At 33.6% G+C, this 17,353-nt stretch overlaps 1 protein-coding gene and 1 pseudogene across 4 annotated transcripts in view; both read left to right on the top strand.

Moving 5' to 3' along the window:
* Positions 1-17,353, top strand: part of Rasal2 (RAS protein activator like 2) — a 338,051-nt gene that overhangs the window by 11,648 nt on the left and 309,050 nt on the right. The window lies entirely within an intron of this gene.
* LOC125618761 lies at positions 10,504-10,657 on the top strand (annotated as a pseudogene).

The following is a 17,353-nucleotide window of genomic DNA, read 5'->3' as shown; positions in this document are numbered from 1 at the left end:
CGGAACTCGGCTGCCCCGCGCTCGGTGTTCGCTCCGATAAGATCAGGTTGTAAGAAGCACCCAGGCACTGAACCCTAGCAATCTGTCTGCAAGCCGCAGGCGAATGGCAGCCTGAAATTACCTGTTCTATGGCTGAATGAGCTGCGGTCAGTCGAAAATAGGGATGGTGACGTCAGCTTTCCAACATGGTGGCTGCTGGCCTCCTCTGTGGTCTGACCGGTGTGGAGAACCGAGATGGACCGCTTCCTTCCCCTGTCTCGAACCCAGAATTCAGCCCTGAGTACGGTGCTTGCACGGCTGGCAGAAACTGCAGCGCTGTATCCCTGCGTCGCTATCTCCTCGTTTCCCAGCGCGCGCTGCAGACTTTAGCCACGGGGCGATTTGCTGAATAAGCAGTGTTACCCTCCGTGCTACAAACCTCTCGCGTTTGAGTCCCCGTAGCCGATCCTCGTGTGATGGAAATCCTTCCTCCAGGTTCCGGAGCACCCCACTATTGCTGGAAATTCCTAACAAGATAGCCTTTAGCCGTCCTGACTTGTCATACTCCCACACAGTGAAGCAGCACATGGGGGCAATGCACTCCCCTCGCCGCCATCTTCCTAAATCCTATTTATTTTTAATTTTCGGCGGACACAACATCTTTGTGGTGCTGAGGATCGAACCCGGGCTGCATGCATGCCAGGCGAGCGTGCTACTGCTTGAGCCACATCCCCAGCCCTAGCCATAAATTCTTTATGCTTTATTTAATTATTTTATGTGGTGCTGAGGATCGAACACAGTGCCTCAGATGTGCTAGGCAAGTGCTCTACCACTGAGCCACAATTCCGGCCCTGCTTTAACTTCTAATCTCCCTCGTTCATATCATTGAAATTTAATAGTTTTTCTAATTATTCATATAATCCCTGTTTATTTGGATTTTCATTAATTTATTTACATTAAACTTAAAAATCACTAATTCTACCTCAGAGATAACTGTTCTTTGTTATTTCTGTGTACATATTTGATATATCATGCTGCACATATTTTATATCCTGCTTTTCTGTTATGTTAAACATTTTTTTCAAATATACTTTTATTTTTTTAAATAGGTAATGCATTTGTCTCAAGATTTAAAAAGTATTAAAGGACATACATTTTAAAAAATTTTTTAGTTGTAAATGGACACAGTACCTTCATTTTTATGTCGTGCTGAGGATTGCTAGGCAAGCACTCTACCCCTGAGCTACAGCCCAGCCCTATTAAAGGATATTTGATGAGATGTCTCTGTCTTCCGGCCCCCCACTTCACGTTTGCTATCTGGTAGGCAATCATTGTTCCTTCCACACGATAAATAATTTGAAAAACAAACGGATAGCTAGATAGCTAGATGCCATAACTATGCCATAACTGGGAGCAAAGTTTAAAAAATGCAGGGTTATGTTTTTGTGAGGTTAATGAAATGACTGGAGTCAATTGGCCAGGAGACAGTTTGTAATTGCTTTGGATTGATAGTTTTTACTGTTTATATGAATTTTTCTCCATTTTGCATATGTAAAAACCTATTATAAGCATTGATTTGATCTCTACCTTGAGTTATTCCTTCCTTCCTTCTTCAGACCCCCACTTTGTTAATATACCTTGGATGTATTTTCTTGTCAGTTTGTAAAAAGGTTCCTCATTCTTGTTTTGGCTACATAATGCCTAGCTGAATCATAATTCATTTAAACAATCCCTAAGTTACTTGTTATAAGTGATGCTTCAATGAATAATCTTGAGGCTATCATTTTGCTTATATGGAAGTATATCTGTAAGACATCATAGAATTGCTAGTTGAAAGGTATATATACAATATTGAAAGATATTGCCAATTGCCTTGCTTTTCATCAGCGATATACAGGAATGCTGATTGAATGTTTTCATGTTTAAGAGCCATTAATTATATCCTTCTCTGTGAACAGTAAATATCCTCTGCCCATTTTATTGTTGTTGGGTCTTTTTGTGTGTGTGATTTGTCGGAATTCTTAATATATTAAGATAACTGTTAAGAGCCCTTTATCTTCAATTAGTTGCTGTATTCTTATTTGTCTTTAGACTTAAGAGTAATTTCTTCGTGGGAAAACACCTTATGGTAGGGGCTGGGGCTGTATCTCAGTGGCAAAGCGCTTGCCTAGCATGCGTGAGGCTCTGGGTTCCATCCTCAGCACCACGTTTAAAAAAAAAAAAAAATTAACAAAATAAAGGCATTCTGTCCATCTACAACTACCTAAATAAATAAATAAATAAAATTACTCTTAAGTAGTTGAATATAGTAGGTTTTTCTTTTTTTGGCTTTTGATTTTGTCATAATTAAAATGGCTATGCCTACTTTGAGTTTATAAAAAAAATTATGATTTGTCTAGTTTCTTTAGTTTCATTTCTTACACTTTAATCTTTGATCCATTTTAATCTTTAATTCATCTTTCTAGAAGATGTGAGATAGATTCAGTTTCATTTAAGTGATGTTTCAAAGGTAAAAAGTGACTCCTCTTTGGATTCAGTCTTAAAAAGTGCACCAACTTGCCCCTAACCACCACAGGGCCAAGAAGGTTGACAGACCCATCTTGGTTTTCTTCTGAATTGATTCTTTGTGTTCCAGAAACCATGAAACTTTTTGGTTGAAGATTCACTTATTGGTCCAAAAGATGTTCTTTCTCTTTCATATGTTTTTCTATGGACTGTTTTTCACTTGTTGAATGATCCATCTTTCCCCCACTGATTTAAGATTATTCTTCTGTACTGTACTAGATTGCCTTTTATCTTTTGGTTTATTTCAAGAGTTTCTGTTCTCTCGGTCTCTCTATTCATGTGCCTGTATCATGCTACTTTATTACTGAGGCTTTGTAATATGAAAATATAATTTATCAATGACTATTTAACAACTTAGTTAACTGTCGTGCTCATTTAGAAATTAACATTTTTTCACAATTTTTGTGTTGACAGTTTATTGATTGTGTTTGTGTAAAGTCTTTGAACTGAACCTCCGTTTCCTTACACTGAATTCTTAGAACATGAAATCCTTTTTTAAAGGACTTAGTGCAAAATTGGTGCAACTTTCCTGTAAAGCAGTTCTTGCTATTAGCATATGAAAGTACATTTCAAGTCTTAATACTGTATCTGTTTTCAACATATTGAAACCTTACATAAATTTCATTACTGAATGCCCAGAGTAATGCTATAAGGCTGCCTTCAAAAATGGAGTTATTTTTCCACTTTTCCTTCTTTTGATTAATGGCATATTTCTAAGTGGATGAGTGAAGGAGTCTAGAGTTAAAGCAGTTGGTTTGCTAAATATCGAATCTGTGACTGCTGGCCGTATTTATATTATTAGATTCTCTAACTAAAATAACCTTACACAGACCCAAAATGTTTTCTCTGAAAAGCACGTGGTTGGTGGCAATCCTAGAAAAAGAGCAAACTTTAAGAGCATACTAATTTAATTTATAACAATGGTTTTGAGCAGTTTGAGAATGAAAGGAAAAAATTGCATATCTTGTTAACATTCTAGAGGTTTGTAGGAAAACTTGAGTTAAATTTAGGCAGAACATAAAACATATCTTGCTTTATAAATAATAAAGACATGAATGATATGAATAACTGTTTTTCTTAGATTTTTGAAGTATGAGTTACTGATATATTTTCTTGTTGAACTCAGTGACAGCCAGTTGTAGTCCTTACATATTTTTTAAAGCTTATGGAAGCATGAAATCACCATTGATGACAACATTGTTAATTGCTGTTGTAATTGGGGTTTGATATCAAGAATACACTGAAAAGGTGAAGATTACTCTTGTTCTCAGTTTGTTCTTGTTATAGAACTTTTTTCAGTCTTATTTTATGTGAATTTTGTCCAAAAAGAATAGGATTTGCACTTATCAGGGCAATGACAGTATAAAATGTATCCTTGCCTGGCCGCAAATTATTTGTGCACTCCAGTTTGTGTTGAAGTTCAGAGTATCCACAGTTCAAGATTTCCCCACCGTGGTTCCCTTAGCCTTGACTACTTACAGTTTTCCTGTGTTTGTGTTCAAGAATGATCCTGAGTAGGAAATACAAGACTTTTCAAGTGCATGTTTTTTTAAAGTGGGTCAGTTTTGTTCAAGTGATTGGTAATTAGTCTGTGTCAATGTGTGGACTTTGAAAAAGATGGGCAGTATGTTAGCTACCCATTAATAAATGATGTTTTAACAACTAAAACAATGACTCGGCCTTTAGTATTTTCTAATCATCAAGACTTCATAATAGTTTTCCTTTTATAGAAACTAAAATTTATATACTTATTTTTGAATCTAGTTTGATTACTTCTAATACAATTCTTTCCTAACCATGTAGTGATTCCTATTAAAATAGATGTTCCAGAGGATTTATTGTGGTCTGTTTACTGTTCAAGTAAGAAAGTCCTTAGTTATTCTTTTGCAAGTTCAACCTAAAACAGTTTAAGAGGATATTTTTAGTTATTTGCTTTTTAGATTGCATTTTTTGTTTTTTTAGAGATTGTCATCCCAGAATGTCACCTTAAGAGAAGCTTTACTTTGTAATGTCTGTTGACCATCTGTTTCTTTTCCTATAGCTTAACTAGCAATAATACTTTCCCCCTGTATAACCAATGATATTGTTCCATTTACCTGTGAGCACATATAATATAAAAGTATGTTTTTACAAAGTTGCCTTCCCCCCCTACCTCTCAAGATACTCTGCATTTTTTTTCTTTTGGCAAAATTAAGAAACATGGTGAGTCAGTTCCCCACTTTATTGGTGAAGTAATTAAATTACCCTATCTCTTATCTAAGTTGACAATTACACTTAAACAGTGCAAAGTAGAAACAATATCTCACAATATTTTAAATAGCATATATGTAATTTATTGAACTCCGGGGCACTCAGCCACTGAGCCACATCCCCAGCCCTATTTTGTATTTTATTTAGATACAGGGTCTCACTGAGATGCTTAGTTACTGTTGCTGAGTGAGGCTGGCTTTGAACTTGTGATCCTCCTGCCTCAGCCTCCCGAGCTGCTGAGATTACAGGGTGTGCAAAAGTAGAATTTTTATGCTTTTCTAAGTCATCTTAGAATTTAGAAGTATGTCTTACCTCTAGCCTTGCTGCCTACTTTGGGGTCATATAGGTAAGGACAGATAATTGAGTTCTTCATTGGTAAATGCAGGAATAAAAATGAGCATGCTACATAGAGTAACCAAAAAATTCTTTTGCATTAATTTTTTTTTTTTTCAAAACCTGTACTGGGGATTGAACTTGTCTACCACAGCACTATATTCCCAACTCTTTTTTTATGCTTGCTATTTTCCATTTTTTGTTTATAGCCATCCTATTAGATGTGAAGTGGTATCTCATTGTTTTTGTATTTTACCAATCATTAGTGATGGTGAGCATCTTTTCATGCGCTTATTTGCCATTTGTATGTGTTCTTTGGAGAAATGTCTATTCAAGTCCTTTTTGAGTGAATTTTCAGTACATTGATTTTTTTCAGATTAGTGATAGTATTGTATATATTAATCTTTACTCAGTCATAATAATATGCATGATCATAAATATGACAAGTAAAATTCCTTGAGTGCTTATTATGAGCCACTTTTCTAAGTGCTTTATGCCTATTATTTAATTTTCATAATTATTCTAATAGGTAAATAGTATTATTCCCATTTTATAGGTAAGGAGTTGGAGGCATAAAGATATAAAGGAACTTGCCAAAGGTTATACCACAAGTAAGTAGCTGATGTGGGATTTGAATCCTGGTGGTTCCACTTGAGTCTGTGCTCTCAACTATTATGCAGTTTGGCTCCTTACAAATAAAAAAATTCAGTTATTATAGAAAGCATTCAGTAAATCATAACAAGGAAAAAAATGTGTTACTCTGGACCCTGATCCTATAGTTTACCTATGAATTTTATATAGCACCATTACTGCAGATTAACGTTTGTTATTTTTGGATATGCTTTGAATGTGATTTTTCCTGAATATCTTTATAGAATTGTTCACATTTTATTAACTGTAGACAACTATATGTGGGTGAGTAGTGTGAATATTTCTTTATTTAAAAAAGGTTAAACAAAGTCTGTTCACTAAAATGTATTTTTAGCAGTAATACAGAATATTAATTTTTTTTCTATTAGGTTTTCCAAAATGCCTTTTAACAGACTGCCTTCTAGACCTGTTACTTATGTTTGATCACCTCGGTTAGACTATTGATATTTAGGAGATCACAAAATGTTACAGATCATGAGTTGTATTCAGCTGAGGCATAGCTCCATTTACTCCAGGATTTATATTTCAAGTTGCTCTACATTCTAGAAAAAGAGAATCCACTTTGACAAGAGTCTGACTAATCCAAACATTGATTCGACTTAATCAAATAGAATATATTTTAGGACACTTATAGAATTCACATGCTCTTCTCTAAAAGACCAGGAGCACTGTGACCTCCTGGTGGACCTGGTTTCTTTTCATCTTAGATCCTCTTGAACTTGGCCATACTTTATGGCACACATGCTCTATAATTTACATCCCATGCTTAGTATTTCAAGGACTTGAGACCTAAAGTATGATTCATACCCAGTAAAGTGTGTAAATCAGTTTTGACATATAACTTCATTTCTTACTAATAGGTTACAGTTCTTCAAAATTTGTAATTCTGTTGAGTTGTGGCCAACTTAACAGTGGGAAATTAGAATCTGACATTCTGATCAATTCATGTCTTTTTTTTTAAAACAAGAGTTTTAATAAGAACAAATTACATATTTAAAGTATAATTTGATATATTTTGAAATATGAAACCATCACCGCAATTAAGGTAACAACATCTATTTTGTCTGAAAAGTTTGTGGCCCTTGTTAATGCTCCCTTCCTATTCCCCCCACTCCCATACCTCTTATCACATCACCAGACAATCATTAATCTGTTTTCTGTGTTTATTGATTAGTTTAGGTTTTCTAAAATTTCATATAAATTGAATTGTATGATATATAAAATGCTGATTTCTAATCTGACTTCTTTCATTCAGCACATTTTGAGATTCATCCAGATTATTGCATGTATCAATAATTCCTTTGTCTTGCGTGAATAGTAGTCTGTTGGATATTTCATTATTAGCTCACCTTTTGATGAACATTTGGGTTGTTTTATTATTATTATTTTTTTTGTCTAGTCCCCCCTACCCTCTCACAGCAGTAGAAATTGAATCCAAGGTCTTGTGCATGCTATAGGCAAGTGTTCTGCCTGTTTCTAGGTTTTGACTGTGACAAATAACATTTTTGTGAACCTTTGTTTTGTATAGACAGTTGCTTTTTTTTATCTTTGGCAGATATCAAACAGTGACATGATTGTCATATGGTCGGAATATGTTTTTACATTTTAAGAAGTGGCCAGATTGTTTTCCTAAATGATTATATCGTTATCCTGCAGTGTATGTGAGTTCCAATTGTACATTCTTGTTAATGTTTGGTATGGTTGGTCTTTAAATTTTAGTCATTTCAAGAGAGGTGTAGTAATATTGTGGTCTTAATATATACATTTTTCACCTAATGACCATTGTTACTGAACATCTTTTCATGTGATTAACGGATACTCATGTATCTTCTCTAGGGACATGTTAAAATCAGAATATATGACTTGTATGAATTCTTCATATATTTCAGATATGTCATTTATTGGAGATTTGATTTACATTTTGTTCCATTTTTGTGGCTTGTGAGAATTTTCCTAATATTCTTTTGTTACTGATTTCTTTCTTAATGTAGTGCTGGGGATTGAACTCGGGGCCTAATGCATGCTAGACCAACTACTCTACCACTGAGCTATACCCCTAGCTCTTATAATAAGTAAATAAAAATTTGTGGTCAGAGAATATACTTGGTTTGACTTGAATCCTTTTAAATTTATAGAGACTTGTTTTTATAGCCCAGAATATATTTTTCACTTAAAACAACAAAATATTGTATATTTTGCTATTATGGGGTGGAATGTTCTATATAAACAGATTAGATTTGATAGTTGTTTAAGACTTACATATTCAATTTTAAAAACATTTTTTAGTTGTAGGTGGACACTTTATTTTATTTTCATGTGGTGCTGAGGATTGAACCCAGTTCCTTGCATGTGCTAGGCAAGTGCTCTGCCACTGAGCTACAAACCCCAGCCCAAGACTTATATGTTCTTGATTTTCAGCTTTTGTGTATTTTAAAGCTTTGTTAAGAGGAACGTGAATATTTGAGTATTATGTCTTTCTGATCAATATATAATTATATCCTTTATCATTATGAAATGGCCTCCTTTATATTTGGTAATACTCCTTGTTCTGAAATATATTTTATCTAATACTAATATAACCACTCTTTCTTGTGATTAGCATTGGCGTTACTTTAACCTACTTGTTCATATTTAAATATTTTAAATATTTTCTTGTAAGCAGTTTATAGTTAGGTCATAGTTTTTTATTTAACCTTTCAGCTAGGGTATTTAGACTTTTTGTATTTAATGATTATTAATATGGTTAGTGTGAAATCTATCCTGCTATTTAATTTGTCCTATGTATTCTTTTTTCTCTTTGTACTCTTTCTGCCTTTTGCATTAGTTGCATATTTTTAGTTCCATTTTCTAACACTTGTAGTACTTTGTAGTTTATAGTATACATCTTTAGCTTATAATACCTACCTTCAAGTGATAACATATCACTTCATGTGTAGTATAAGGACTTAATAATTTTGTTTTCATTAATTCTCTTTCTAGTCTTTGGGCCATTGTCATGCATTTTACTTATAAATTCCGGAATAAAATATTGTTTTTTTCTTTAAGTAGTTGATTTATCATTTGAAGAGATTAAAATAGGAGAAAAAAACTTAATTGTTGAAGGTATGAGGGTAAATCTGTTATTCCATTTTGGCCAATCGCAGAAGTCCCTTTATATCTGGTTTGACTGTGACAGGTTGGATTTCAACCTGTCAGAGCTCTGATAGACAAGATTATGCCTCTCTGAAGAAGTGAACATACCAGATTTGAAACTGTAGAAAGAATATTACTACTAATTTGCTTTAGTGCATGTCATTATTCAGGCCCAAACCAGATATAAGGGGATTTCTGCTGTTGGCCAAAATGGAATAACAAGTTAAAAAGTGAAGGGGATTAGGAATGGGTGAGTGTTCCAGATGAAGACAATAACACGCGCAGAGGTCCTGATGTTAGTGAGCATGGCAAGTTTGTGGAATCGGGGATAAAGGCCAGAATGGCTAGAGCACAGCTAGAGGGCTAGAGAGGTGGCCATGTCAAGGATTTGGGTCTAGAAGGTGATGCCTGATGTCTTTGCTTTTGAAAAGACCATTCCAAGTGCTGTGTGGAGGATAGATCTGTGTAGAGCAAGGAGACCAGTCAGAAATCTGTAGTTTCAGTAATATGGTAATTTGAGTTAAGGAGATGGTGAAGGAGAGAGAAGTAAACGGACTTCAGAGATTTTTTTTTTTTTTTTGGAGGTTAAAATAAGTAAGACTTTGTGAGGGGATGGATATGAGGCAGTAGATATGGGGGGAGATAGGGAGATATGTCAAATGTAAATTCTAGTTTAATGAAGAAGGAATACTGGAGGGATGTTGGAATTTCCTGAGATATTTGCCCCCCCCCCCCAGTGACTGGAAGCATTTTTCTTCTAGGAAAATGTGTGTTTGTTATTTAGAGATGTTTCAAAATCCTTATTAATGTATTAGGACCAAGCACAAATAAGACTTCTTCCTTGGAGTCTCTTTTGTTATTGCTGGGAATTGAACCCAGGGCTTTATGCATGCCAAGTACATACTTTATCACAGCAGGACCCTCCTAGTCCCTTGATGTCTTTCTTGACATCTCTTTGCCTCCTTTCCTCCTTGGCTAGAAATACTGTTCCTGTCTTTGAATTTCTATTATACTTTATGAAAAGTTTCATAGCAGAAATGTAATAATCTAACTTTTATATTCTTATTTGGACAGGTATTTTATTTCCTTTGCTGTATTGAAAACTACATATTGAAAGGGAATTTTATAACTATTTAGTTAATGAACACATACTTTAACCTTATGGAAGTGGAGGTTCCGTGAGGAAGTATAACCATTTCAGTAAATCAAAATTTTTGTGCACATTAGTGAATTTTTCTTATATGTAGAAAAGTTAGAGTAATCTAACGAATTCATTTCAGAATTTCTATCATTATCAAATGTTATGAAATATTATTAAGGGACTACTTCAGTTAAGTGTGAATGCTTTTACTCAAAGTTTCTCAACATCGTGTTTTATAATTTTTATTTAATTCATTAGTGTGAAATTGAATAGTTTAACAGACTTATAGAATGTCTGTTATGCTTACTAACTGTTCAAAACTATTCACATGTATTGCTATCCTCATAAAGCCATGTTAGGTGATATAGATATTACTATTCTTATTTTATAGATCTATAACACATTAAGGGATAATTTTTTAGACCTTGGAATGAGACTATTTTAAATGTTTAATCGCTTCTCGGCCTTTTGGCTAAGATCTAGTGTAGTATCTGTTCTTATCAGTTTAAATGTTTAGTAAGATCAAAATATTTCCTTTTACTTCTTCTGTTAGAGTTAACTGGAATCTTTTGAGTAATGATTGAAACTCAGTAGGATCCCAGTAACCACCTCCCCCTGCCCAAGATTTAATAAATCATCTAAATTATTTGTATTTTCAAATTACTCCAGGTGAACACCATCCGACTTACTGGTCTCAAGTTTCTGAAATCAACCCTTAACTTCTTTGTGAAAATCAGTACACTATTTTCTTTTTTACAGGGTCACCTTTTGAGGTTCAATGAATTTTTCTTACCTCTTATTCTAATTTTCTCAATGTTTCTTTATTTAAAGTATATTTTGTTCACTAATGGATTGTGACTTTAAATGTAGTTCTTGGACATGTACGATATGCCTTTTCCTTGATGTTCTTTACAGCAACTTTGTGAAGTAGATATGATTGTAGATGAAGAAACTGAGGGTAAAATAGGTTGTAACTTGATCAGAGTTAGACTCTTATCAAGTGTTTGATTAAGAGACTACTTCTGCTTTCTCTTTGTCATTTGTTATTAGTCTTTCTTCCCAAACCCCTTTCTGCTTTGTTCATTTACTCTGTATATTAGCTTAAAAAATAAACCCCATGAACATATAAACAAAAACATAGAACTGCTTTTTTCTTTTTTTAATTTAGTATTTTTCACTGATTCCCTCATTTTGTATTTTAGTGTTGCTGATGCTGTTTTTCTTTTCTGGGTTTCTATAGAAGCTTTTGGAGATAGATCTTCTCTAAGAGCTAAGCTTGGATATAGGACTAGTTGTTATTGGACTGCCTTGTTTTTATTTATGGTCTTTACTCTGAAAACAAAGGGCACCCTGAGTCTTCTCAAAGGAGCCTGGAATCCATGGAGCTGACTCCTGTTACTGCCTAAATAATGAATGAAATTCATGTAATGTTCAACACAATTGGTTTGGAATGTTAGGTGAAGTGTGAAAAATTTCTGTGGGCTTGATCAGCAATCCAATTCTTGTCTGATAAGAAAACATGAGACTGTTCATCTGTCTTGTAAAGCCAACATGGCAGTTTAAAAAAGCTGAGTATTTTAGGAGGCACATTAAGTATAAAAGAAATTTGTTGTCTGCTTTGACTAAAGTAAAAAATAGAGATGATCAAATTGAGATGGTAACTCACATATTTTCAGGTATTCAGGAATGATGACAATTGTAGAATGTAGTAATGATTGGATATCAAAAGTGACATGAGAAGTCATTTATCTGTATGCATCTTAATGTGCATCCAGGAGAAAAATAAATCGGAAAGACTGATTTGTGAACTGACTTTGCTATTTGTTGGAGGCAAGTATGTTTGTGGCTCATGGAAAACCTGTATCAAAAAGCTAATAAAGCTTTATCTTGTATAAGTCTTATATAAGATTATAGCCAGGATAAGTATAATTTTTGCATGAGAAAATGATTAATGATATGGATTTGTTAAATTTAATAGCCAACTATTTAAAAAAATCTGTAATGCTTACTTTCTATTTTTTGACTCACATAATGTTCTGGATCATTTTAATTGCATAGTACCTAAAATTTATTTTTAGATCTTAGATAAGTGGACCACAGGCTAGTGGTGATACCAAATAGTTCGTGCAAAGAGAGTGCTAGCATTTCATGGTAATGCAATATAACATGGGTACCAAATTCAGCATGTTGATGATGGTCCTTCAGACCATCTGCATAAAAACTAACTACCTGGGCCATGCACGGAATGGAATGGGCAGATTCCCTGAACTCTTCTTTTCCCCATTCTCATGTATGCAAATCTCTTGGAGCTGTTCTGAGGAACTGCATTTTGAGAAGCACCTAGGTAATTTAGATGCACTTTAAAGTTTGAGATCTGATTTTGAAAATTCAACATGTGATACATTTTGCTTTCCCATTTAATATGGTTAAACTAGGAAATCTTTGAAGATGGGAAAACAAAGGTATCTATTTTTAATTTAAGAATCAAATAATTTTTAGAGATTTAAAAGAAAGTTAATATATAATTATAGTGCTAATTTCAGGTATTAGTGTCTCCTGACAAAGAAACTTGGGCTTATATTTTATACTTCAGGGCTTTGAACATCTGTTTATTTAAGCAGAATAGAAAGTACTATAATGCTTCAAAATACTATCTGTTCCTGTTGAATTGAGGAAATACAGGCACCCACTTCAATGACCTCTCTCCTAGTGCTTTTCCAGATGTCAATTCTTCTGAAGTTGACCTTGACTTTAAAAAAGAGGAGGGTGAAAAATGTGAGGTTTCTTATTTAGTACCATATGAAACTTGGTATTAATGATATGTCATTTATATCTGGTTATTGATTTGTAAGATAAGTTTCCAAAGAAAGACTATTCATCTTATGAAGACCCATTTTTTAAAATTTCTTGCTCTTTTTTTTGCTATGGCTATTTCTGATGTGTTGTCACTGAACTTGGAGCTCATTGTCTTGGAATACAAAACACATATTTGGGAGACAAAACTAGAATCATGAGTTTTACCTTTGTCCTATTTGCAGAAAGGTAATACCTGAGATTTGGTACAAAATTAGGCAATAGGCTGATCATCTTACATATTGAATGTTTGTTGGGAAGCAAGAATACTTAAGTTGATGGTAGTACTCCAATTTTTTTTGTTATAATGTACATATAGTAAAAATTTCCCCTTTTATATGTACAGTTCCGGGAACTTTGACAAATGTATGTAGTCATTTAAACTCCCTCCACAGTTATGATCTGGAATATTTCCATCATTTGAAAAAGTAACCTTCTGCTCCTTTATTGTCAATTTGCCTTAGGATGTCTCATAAATTAAGTAATGGGATATATAACATAGTATTTCTGCTTTCTTTAATTTAGCATGGGGGCTTTTGAGATTTCCCCCAATTTAGTTTTATAATTTTTTTGTTTTAGTGGTTTCATTCTTTTTTATTGCTAAGTAGTATTTTGTAATAGGAATATATTGTAGTTTGCTCATCTACAAAAACTAATACTTTGATTTTAATTTTTGGAAATTATGAATGAACCTGCAGTAAAAGGTTTGGGTATGGGCATATGTCCTTATTTTCTTGAGCAGATACCTAAATTGCCAAGTCATATGATAAGAGTATTTTTAACTTTATTAGTAACTTTACAAGTTTGGCAAGAAACTGCCAAAGTGCTTTTCAAAATGTCTGTTCCAAGTAGAGAAAAGGGAGGGGAGGGGAGGGGAGGGGATTGGGGGATAGGAAGGATAGAAGAATGAAACAGACATTATTATTACCATGTGTATATATGTGACTGCATGACCAATATGATTCTGCAACCTGTACACTCAGAAAAATGAGAAATTATGTCCCATCTGATTCAAATGTATGATATATCAAGGTCATTGTACTGTCATGTGTAACTAATTAAAACAAAAATTTTTTTTTTTTTTTTTGAAGATACCCAATGGCCTGTTAAGAAAATTGAAACCTCCCAGAATAGACCATTGCTTTTGGGTTAAAAAAAAAAAAATCTGTTCTACTTATATATGTTATATAAATAAAATCATGTATTTTAAATATAAATACTTAAATATTTTTCTATGTAAATATGTTTATGCACATATATATAATAGAATACATGTGTAGTGGCACAATGTACATAATATAAAATTATTTTAAATCACTCTCAAATTCTAATTTATTTAGCTTAGTGACATTAAATATATTCACATTGTTGCACAGCCATTAGCATCTCCAGGACTTTTTTTTTTCTTTTCAAATTGAAACTCCAACCATTAAATAGTAACTCTATATTCTCTCCTCCCTCCTGTTCCTGGCAACCACCTTCCTATTTTGAATTTCTATGAATTTGACTATTGTTCCACCTCATAAGTGGAATCATTCAACACTTATCTTTGTTTGCATTATTTCACTAAGCATAATATCTTCAAGATTCACCCATGACAAAATGTGTCAGAATTTCATTTCTTATAAGGCTGAATAATACTGTATGTATCAATCACATTTTGTTAATATTTTTGTTGATTGATACTTCAGTTGCTTCAACTTATTGGCTATTGTGAATACTGCTGCTGTGAATATGGGTGTTCAAGACCCTGCTTTCAGTTTTTTATAATTATATATATCATATATATTATATATAATATGAAATTGCTGGACTTAGTTCTAATTTTTTGAGGAACCTTTATACTATATATTTTTCCACAGTAGTTGTACCACTTTGTAATCTCATCCCAGTTATCTTTGAGTCTCTGCTTTTAGTTCTTTTGAGTATACCTACTGGTGGAATTGCTGGGTCTTATGTTAATTGTTTTGAAAGATGGAGTCCTGCTGTGTTGCATATGATGACCTCTAAACTCCTGGGTTCAAGAGTTCCTTCTACTGGGCTTGCAGGTCAGTGGTAGAGCACTTGCCTTGCATGTGTGAGACACTGGGTTCAGTTCTCAGACTGCATATAAATAAATGAATAAAATAAAGGTCCATCAACAACTAACTAGAGTTCCTCCTACCACATAGCCTTCTAAGTAGTGGGACTATTGGTATTTGCCATTGTGCTCGGCTTGTCATTGTGGTTTTGATACTAAAAGATGTTTTACATGATGAAAAATGTCTCTGAAATATCTTTTTCCTCTTGAAATTAAGAATCTAAATTATTTTTCAGAAGAATAACAATAAATTTTCCTATGTTCTGATATGACCAGCTTAGATTGCATTGGCCAAGGGTTCCTGCTTTCTCATACTTTGTAATTTTCTCTTACTTTGGACTGTTGAATGGACTCAGAAGAAAGAAGTGAAGAATTTGTTTTGTGATTTAGTTATTCTCCAATTCCTTTTCAAATAGGTTTGAGAAGTTGGGATATGTTACCTTTTAGACTAATAAACATTTGGACAAATTAAATGAGGTAATGTTTTTCTAGGACAGTAGTAGTTCATTGTTCACAAATTATAGTCATAATAGAAATTGTATTGCCTATGTGGTTGTCTATTCTTTCAGCCAGTAGGCAGATAACATGAACCATCTTCAAAAGGAGCAAGACTTCATGTTAGCTACTATAGGGATACAGGTAATTATAACAACTAGTATTTTTTGCTTACCATGTTCCAGACACTCTTCGAGGCACTCAAAATTTATTATTTTTACAACTATGTTGTTATCTTTATTTTGCAGCTAAGAAAACTGAGGCATAGGAAGGGTAAGATTGATTAAGGTCACAAAGCAGGTGGTAGAACGTCTATTTGAAACCCTGTGCCATGACTCTTGAGCCTGTTTTCTTGTTTGTATTCTATACTAGAAAGTAGAAGACATGGATGGCTCCTGCCCTCAACTGTTGTCTACTTGATATGACAATCCTTAAGTATATGTAAAGATATATAATGCATATTTTCAAAGGTTTTATAGTAATAAAATACTACAATATACAGTTTTTAAACTAGACTGGCATAGCAAGGCAAAATTAGGATTTCAGACTCTAACTATACTGTAGCATAATATTTTTGAGCAGCTGGGATGTACTATGCACTGTGCATATGCATTACATATGAGTAAGATTCAAAGAAACGCCATTCTTTTAGTTAGTACTAAAAAAAAACAACTATTCAGCATCACTCTGCATACATTGCTTTTTTTTTTTTTTTAGTTTTTAAAGCATCTTCTACAACCTTGGCTGTCTTTTAAAGTGATTTCTACTTGCATTACCTTTTTAAATTTGTTCTTCATGATCCATGGGAGATGACAGAAAAGGAAAAGGCGATGGGAACAGTTAACGTTCAGTTCCCATAAGTAACTTTCATTAACATTGTTTTAATGCTTCAGGTCTATACTTAGAAACAGGGTGTGTCATTCATTACACAGCATGCTGTCATGTCCAGTCTGCAGCCCCATGACTTCTCTGAATAAAACTGACTCAGTGCTTTGAGGCCTTGCTTTCAGCACAAGGGAAACAAACATCTGCTTAGAACAGCTACATGAATGTTGTCTTTCTGATAAACTTAAGGTCTTTCAATTTATACTTCTTCTGCCTCAGATTGTGACCCACAAGTTATAGGTTGAGTTTTAACCTAGAATGACTAATTTATATTTCCAGGATGTGTGGAATGGGCCACAGTATAGTGGTTTAAAATATATTGGTTTTATTAATGGTTATGTTTTTAAAGTAGCTTTCTTTCTCAGTCACTGTTATCCAGCCCTTCATGATAATATATTTAAATATGTTCAAGCTCAGTAGTTTGTCTTGGTTTTGAATTATTGAGTCTTAGTGACTTAGTGAGATACATAAAATTATCTTAGAAATTAGGCAGAACATGGTAAGCAAAAAATAGTTGTTTTCTTAAATGGAAGATAGAAAAATGGGATTAGTATTCCACTTTTTTGTGAGAATAACAAAAACAGCATTAACTCTTTCACTGCTGTCTTATGGTAAGTAAGCAGAATACAGCATTCCTTTGTTATTGATAGTGTTTTCTCCGATTTTAAAAATTCCAGAATAGATTATTTGTGAAGAGCATATCTTTCTTGGAACTTTATATTTGAGAGAACTACCGGGTATAAATGAAATTCAAGGCTTAGGAAATGGAGGGAACATTACATTTTTCACTTTGTATTTTAAGGCTGGCAATATATATTCTTTGAGGCAATCTTCAAAAGGTTTTTGGTATATTTGGTTTTGTTTTCTCTATATTCTAGTATCTAGACTTTTTATACATATACTCTCATATTCCACAGACATAGTTCCCTTCAATATTTAATCAGAAAACATGCATAAACAACTTAAGCAACACATAACAATGACAGAAT

This window comes from Marmota marmota, unplaced genomic scaffold (genome assembly GCF_001458135.2).
Source record: "Marmota marmota marmota unplaced genomic scaffold, marMar, whole genome shotgun sequence".
Classification (NCBI taxonomy): Eukaryota; Metazoa; Chordata; class Mammalia; order Rodentia; family Sciuridae; genus Marmota; species Marmota marmota.
The sequence above is the reverse complement of the archived record's forward strand: the minus strand, read 5'-3'. Positions and strand labels throughout refer to the sequence as shown.